This window comes from Carlito syrichta, unplaced genomic scaffold (assembly GCF_000164805.1).
Source record: "Carlito syrichta isolate Samal-C Ts95f unplaced genomic scaffold, Tarsius_syrichta-2.0.1 Scaffold303378, whole genome shotgun sequence".
In the NCBI taxonomy this organism is placed as follows: Eukaryota; Metazoa; Chordata; class Mammalia; order Primates; family Tarsiidae; genus Carlito; species Carlito syrichta.
Genome location: NW_007247474.1, coordinates 63,412 through 70,596, shown reverse-complemented (window position 1 = coordinate 70,596; position 7,185 = coordinate 63,412). Strand labels below are relative to the sequence as shown.

The window sequence follows — 7,185 nt, the reverse complement described above, 5'->3', positions numbered from 1 at the left end:
AATGTAGAAAATTTTTTCTAAAATGTCCCCTCTGAGAATCATTAAAAAAAAAGAAAACCTTTTTGTCACAAAACACAAAGCTCCAAGACAGGCCTTTTCACAGTGTTAAATTTTTTATATTTAAAAATAAATAGTTTAATCTCACATAAAATATTTACAGTTAATTTTAGTGTTCTTAACATTTACATTTATTTATTACCTTCGTCATCCTGCATCCTTCAAAAACGCTGTTCCTACAGTGTGGTGGGCAGGATAATAGTCCACCAAAGATGGCCATGCCCCTATCTGCAGGGATATGTGAATATTTTACATTACATGGCAAATGGAACTTTGCATATATTATTGAAGTAACCAGACCTCGAAGCCTTATGCTTAATAATCCAGGCGGGCCTAATCTAATCACATGAGTTCTTTTTTTAAAATATATAAGTCTAATTGTATAAATCTTCATTGAATAAAAAGTTAAGTGCATTTTATCAAATTTAACACACATTTTTCTATTGCTTCATCCTCATAACAGCAACCTAAATAGTATTTTGTTTATTTACTTTAAATTTTAATTTTTTATTTTAAAGATGTGGGGTTCCCCATGATCGTTCTGCACTCATGCCACCTCCTGCCCTCCCCCAATTGCCTCTCTTCTCCTCATTTGTCACCTGCCTCCTTCCAAAGAAACGCCCTTTCCCTCACTCTAGTTGCCCACCACAAGGTGAAGACTCTCATTACCTGTTCCACTCTTATTAGCATAAGAAAACCAAGCTCATAAGACGAAACTTCACAAAAGATGTCTAAGCAATAACCAACTCAGTTTATAAATCCAGAGATTCCTGCCTATGTTGGATTTGCAAAGTTTCCCAATCAAGTTCACCGAAAATCAATGAAAAAAGGTTTTAGTTCACACTAATGGTGGCTGGTGGATGAGGTCTAGGAAAATTGACTCTCATAAACAGCCTTTTCCTGACTGACCTCTACCCAGAAAGATCATACTTGGAGCTGCAGAGAAAATTGAAATAACTGTCCAGATTGAGGCTTCAATTGTTGAAATTGAAGAGTGAGGGGTTAAGCTACACCTGACAGTGGTGGACACCCCTGGCTATGGTGACGCTGTCATTTGCAGGGATTGTTTTAAGACAATTATCTCCTATATTGATGGGCAGTTTGAACGGTACCTGCATGACAAGAGTGGCTTGAACAGGCGGCACTTCATTGATAACAGGGTGCACTCTTGCTTTTACTTTATTTCACCTTTTGGACATGGATGTCAGCCCTTAGATGTCGTGTTTATGAAGGCAATACACAATAAGGTGAATATGGTGCCTGTCATTGCAAAAGCTGACTCTCTGACTCTGAAGGAACAGGAGCGGTTGAAGAAAAGGATTCTATATGAAATTGAAGAACATAACATCAAAATCCATCACTGGCCGGGCTCGGTGGCTCAGTCTGTAATCCCAGCACTTTGGGAGGCCGAGGCGAGAGGATTGCCCGAGCCCGCAGGTTCAAGACCCGCCCAGGCAACCTGGCGACACCTTGTCTCCACAATAAAGCAAAAATCGGCCGGGCGTGGTAGCGCGCGCCTGTAGTTCCAGCTACTCGGAAGGCTGAGGCGGAAGGGTCGCCGGAGCCCGGCAGGTCGAGGCTGCGGTGGCCGGGAGCGGCCACTGCCCTCCAGTCTGGGCGACAGAGTGAGACTCCAACTCAAAAAAAAAAAATCGATCACTTACTTGATGAAGATGAAGATTTCAAAGAGCAGACTAGACTTCTCAAGGCCAGCATCCCATCCTCTGTGGTTGGATCCAATCCGTTAATTGAAGCCAAAGACAGAAGGTCAGGGGCTGCCTCTCCCCGTGGGGGGTTGTGGAGGTGGAGAACCCGGAACACAATGACTGTCTGAAGCTTAGAACCATGCTCATCACCCGCATGCAACATCTCCAGGAGGTAACCCAGGACCTTCACGATGAAAACTTCCGTTCCGAGAGGCTCAAGAGAGGTGGAGGGAAAGTGGGGAACGAGGCCGTGAACAAAGACCAGCTCTTGCCGGAAAAGGAAGCCGAGCTTTGCCGCACGCAAGAGACGATCGCAAGGATGCAGGCGCAGATGCAGACGCAGAGGCAGGGCGGGGATGGCGACGGCGGGGCTCTCGGGCACCACGTGCGAGGTGATGTGCCCATATAAAAAACACTTTCCTGGATCAACAAGAAAACATTCCAAATGCGTAAGAGATCATTGGGAAAGTGCTCATCCACGTTTCACAGTACCTGTGCCGAGAGTGTAATTTTTTGAAACTTCTGATTTTTTTGTATGAAGTACTTTAGACATTTGTCTTTTATTGCTATATTACGTTACACTCTATATTTTATGAGGTGAACTTCCATTTTCATTTTCTTCCTCCCTAACTAACCACTAATGGTAGAATTGATTTCCAAGAATCAGTCAGCATGTATAGTTAACATTGAATTTCTTTGGTTTCGCTAGCCTGACTAATCATTGATGAACACTCTTGATTTGTATTCAGAACATTCAGATTTACCCAGAATGTTCCTGAGTGGTGGAGACCAGTACTAAGTGATGTAGAAAGATGTGCTGACTTGGTGCAAGGCCATTTGCTTACCACATCACACCACGTAGAGACTCTTAATTTTCCTGCTTTTATGTTGGTGCACAACACCTAAAACCAGTTTTGCTGCTATAATTCAATACTGTTAATAGATCTACACATTACTCTGCTAACCAAATAAAACAATAGAATTACCTAATGAGATATAAGTTTATACTTAAATAGCTTTTTTTTTTTTTTTTTTAGTTGCAGTCTCACTCTGTTGCCCAGACTGGAGTGCAGTGGCCGCTCCCGGCCACCGCAGCCTCGACCTGCTGGGCTCAGGCAATCCTTCCACCTCAGCCTTCCAAGTAGCTGGAATTACAGGCCCACGCTACCATGCCTGGCTGATTTTTTTATTTTATTGTAGAGATGAGGTCTCGCCAAGTTGCCCAGGTGGGTCTTGAACCCACAAGCTCAGGCAATCCACTCACCTCAGCCTCCCAAAGCACGGGATTACAGGCTGAGCCACTGAGCCCGGCTCTTAAATAGCTTTTTAAAAACAGAGCTTTGAGAGGTGAATTTAAAGAAATCTCTGGATTCTAATGGTAGGTCATTTTTAAAACCACTATGCAAAGACCCACCACAAGCCACTCTTTGTCGTGTTCTCCACTAATACTGGTTACACTGTGCTACAGAGAAAAAGTGGCTTTGAGCTCCAATTTTCATATTACAACGACGATTCTTACCTAGACAATGAAAATTTTTTTTTTTTTGAGTTGGAGTCTCACTCTGTCGCCCAGACTGGAGTGCAGTGGCCGCTCCCAGCCACCGCAGACTCAACCTGCTGGGCTCCGGCGATCCTTCCGCCTCAGCCTTCCGAGTAGCCGGAATTACAGGCATGTACCACCACGCCCGGCTGATTTTTTGATTTATTGTAGAGATGAGGTCTCGCTGCCCAGGCGGGTCTCGAACCCGTGGGCTCAGGCAATCCACTCACCTCAGCCTCCCAAAGGCGCGGGATTACAGGCTGAGCCACCGAGCCCGGCATGAAAATATTTTTGCTCAACTAAATTAAAAAATAATTTTTAAGGAAAATTAACAATTGACCTGTTCAGAAACCAACCTTTTCATATTTTATATTGCTTTTCAGTATATTTTCTGTAACTGTAGGTCTAGAAGATTTCACCTGAGCTGTGGAAATCAGCGTCCTATGGTTGGCATGACCCTGAACCCAGGGTTGCCATTGGACAGTGTTTCTGCCCTAAGACCTCGGGTCCATGAACTCCAGATGCCTACCAGTTTTTCCTGATTTTCTTGAACTGTTTCTTTTTTGAATGGTTTTCTAATGGGAGGAAAATAGCAGTGGTCTTTTTTTTTTTAATGTGCAGACTCATTTCTTTTCAACCATTGTCATTTCCTTCATTTTGTGTAGTACACCCCATGTGCTGTAAGAGTAAAAGACATTACAAATCTGTAGAGTGGGCTGGTCAGCAGGTACGCACAGTTGAAGCCACACCTGATCTGCTTTCTGTGCACTGTGGCCTTGGCATCACCTTGTCTGCCTTTTTCTCCTATGTCTCCCTGTGCTACACTCTGGGGGTCGCTTTTTTCATCATTTTTACTAACATTGGGAAATTTGACCCAGAAAGGGACGGATAAAAGGAGACAGTGGTTGTGGAGGGAGTAGGTGCTAGTTCAGTGTTTTCATTTTACTACAACAGGAAGAATTTGAAATGGAGAAAATGCTTACTCCAAGGATGAGACAGGGTTTTTTGGTTTTCGTATGGGCCAGAAAAAGTAAAATAAAATGAGGAGGTCAAACAATATTAGTTATGAAGGTGTACTATAGAAAGTAATCTGGTGTTCTTGCTAATATTGCCCCTTCACTATTACATTATTGTGAATGGTCCAAAACTGTATGTTTAGGCTCTCGGTGTGAATTTTGTACTAAAAAAGTGTTCCATAATTTTAGAGTACATTCATGCAGAGTCAGTTATTTTTTTTAAAAAAAGAGTTTTTTGTAAGCCCTGTGTATGTTTGAGTAGAAGTAGTACTTAGGGGAAGTTGCCACCTAATAATGGTTATGCAGGGTGGAGGGCCTACACTGTTAAACTTCTAATCCCAGGCCGGGCATGGTGGCTCAGGCCTATAATCCCGGCACTTTGGGAGGCCGGGGTGAGAGGATTGCCTGCGCCCACAGGTTCGAGACCAGCCCTGGCAACTTGGTGAGACAGCTCTACAATAAATTTTAAAAAATAAGCTGTGCATGGTGGCATGTGCCTGTAGTTCCAGCTACTTGGAAGGCTGAGGTGGAAGGATCGCCCGAGCCCAGCAGGTTGGGGCTGCAGTGGCCAGGAGCATGCCACTGCCCCCCAGCCTGGGTGACAGCGTGAGGCTCCAACTCCAAAAAAAACAACAAAACTTCTAATCCCCTTTTATTTTGCTACCCAAGTCAAAATGTGTACTTTTGATAATACATAAACATTCTTTTACTAAGAGATAATCTCTGCCGATCAAAATGTATTTTGAAAACACTTATTTTACACAGCAATTTTATATCCACTTAACTAAACTTTCATCAATAAAACGCTATTGTTTAGATACTAAAAATTAAAATTAAAAATTTTTTTAAAAGATGTGAAGTACAATTCAGGGTTAGGTATACAAATGTTTGTTATGCAGGTACCCTTGTTGATGAGGTGTGCCCCTCCTTCCCCAGGCAGATTCCCACTGCTGCCAATCCTGCCTCCCTGTTTCCCCCATGCCCACCCCGCTCCCACACTCCCGCAGTTACCCACTACTGCCAATCCTTTTCTTGTAGTATTATGATATAAACTACATTTTTTGGGTAAAGATTAGTGGAAAAAAATTTTTTTTTGAGTCCAGGTCTCATTCTGTCACCCAAGCTAGAGTGCAGTGACAAGATCAGCACACCTCAGCCTCAACTTCCTGGGTTCAGGTAATCCTTACACCTCAGCCTCTTGAGTGGCTGGGGCTATAGGTGCTCGTCACCACACCTGGCTAATTAAAAAAAAATTTTTTTTGTAGAGCCAAGATTTTGCTATGTTACCCAGGCTATGCTCAAGCAATCTCCCTCAGCCTCCCAAAGTGTTGTAATTATAGTCATGAGCCATGGTCCCTGGCCCAGAATTGTTAAACCCTAGCTACACTGATGATCAAGGACTGGGGGAGAGAATACATATTATTATCAGAAATGAATGAGGAGACCTATTAATAGCAATAGAGCTACAGGCATTAAAAAGTAAAATAAAGGAATGTTTTCAACAACTTTATGCCAAAAATGTGAATACCTAGAGGAAATAGATCAATTCATTTAAAGATACTATTCAAGAAATTGAATTTGCTTTGAAAAGTAAATTGAATTGTAATTTTAAAATTTCCTGGCTGGGTACAGTGGTTCACGCCTGTGATCCCAGCACTTTGGGAGGCCAAAGTGGGAGGATTGCTTGAGCCCAGGGGGTCGAAACCAGCCTGGGCAACTTGCGAGACCTGTCTCTACAATAAAATCTAAAAAATTAGACAGACATGGTGGTGTGCGCCTGTAGTTCCAGCCACTTGGAAGATTGAGGCAGAAGGATCGCCTGGGCCCCGAAGGTGGAGGCTGCAGTAACTGTGAGAGTGCCACTGCACTCTAGCCTTGGTGATAGAGCGAGATTCTGATTCAAAAAATAAAACAAAATTTCCATTAAATAACTCTCCAGACCTAGAGAGCTTCACTAGTGAATTCTATCAAACATTTAGGGAAGAAAGAATACTAATTTTATATAAGACTTTTTGGAAAGTAGAAAGGAAACACTTCTCAACTAATTTATTTTAACAGCATTACTCTGATATCAAAACCAGATGAAGACATTACAAGAAAAGAAACTTGCAGAACAAATATTCCTGATGAAAAAGAGAGCAAAATCTACACCAAAATAATAACAAATTGAGTTAACTAGTACATAAAAAGAATAATACATCCCAAATAAATTTTTTGAGGCATGCAAGTTTGGATTGATATTCAAAAATCAACTGATGTCATTCACCACATTAGCAGAAAAATAAAAGCTAATGACCATCTCGGCAGATGAAGAAAAGGCGTGTCACAAAATTCAGCGCTGACTCATGCTAAAAACTCTCAATAAACTAAGAATATAGGAAACAATTATTCTACCTGATAAAGGGCTGCTATGAAAAATCTACAGCTAACACCATACTTCATGATGAAAGACTGAATGCTCTTCCCCTATATCAAGATCAAGGCAAAGCAATCCATTTACTACTTCTATTGCACATTTTATTGGAGGTTCTAATCAATGCAATGAGAAAAGAAAAGGCATATATACTGGAGGTGTCAAAAAATGTATGCACATTTTAAGAGATGCTATTTATGTATTACTTTAGGTACACCATAATCAGAAATGTCTGGACGCTGATTATAACCACTTTGATCACCTCTTGTAACTGCAGAAGTCAAGCGTGACTTGTATTCATCTTTTGTTATTGGTATATATTGAGCATTACAATTTTACACAGTTTTTTTCTTTCTTAAAATGTGTACGCATTTTTTGGCACCCCCGTATTGGCAAAAAAGAAGTAAAACTTTTTATTCACAGATTACATGAATGTAGTAATAGGAAATCTTC

General features: G+C 41.7%; 1 pseudogene across 1 annotated transcript; it reads left to right on the top strand.

Moving 5' to 3' along the window:
- Positions 1–590: 590 nt before the first annotated feature.
- LOC103260892 lies at positions 591–2,172 on the top strand (annotated as a pseudogene). The gene is made up of 2 exons (XR_002481982.1): positions 591–1,423; positions 1,711–2,172. The product of XR_002481982.1 is annotated as a septin-2 pseudogene (transcript).
- Positions 2,173–7,185: the final 5,013 nt, after the last annotated feature.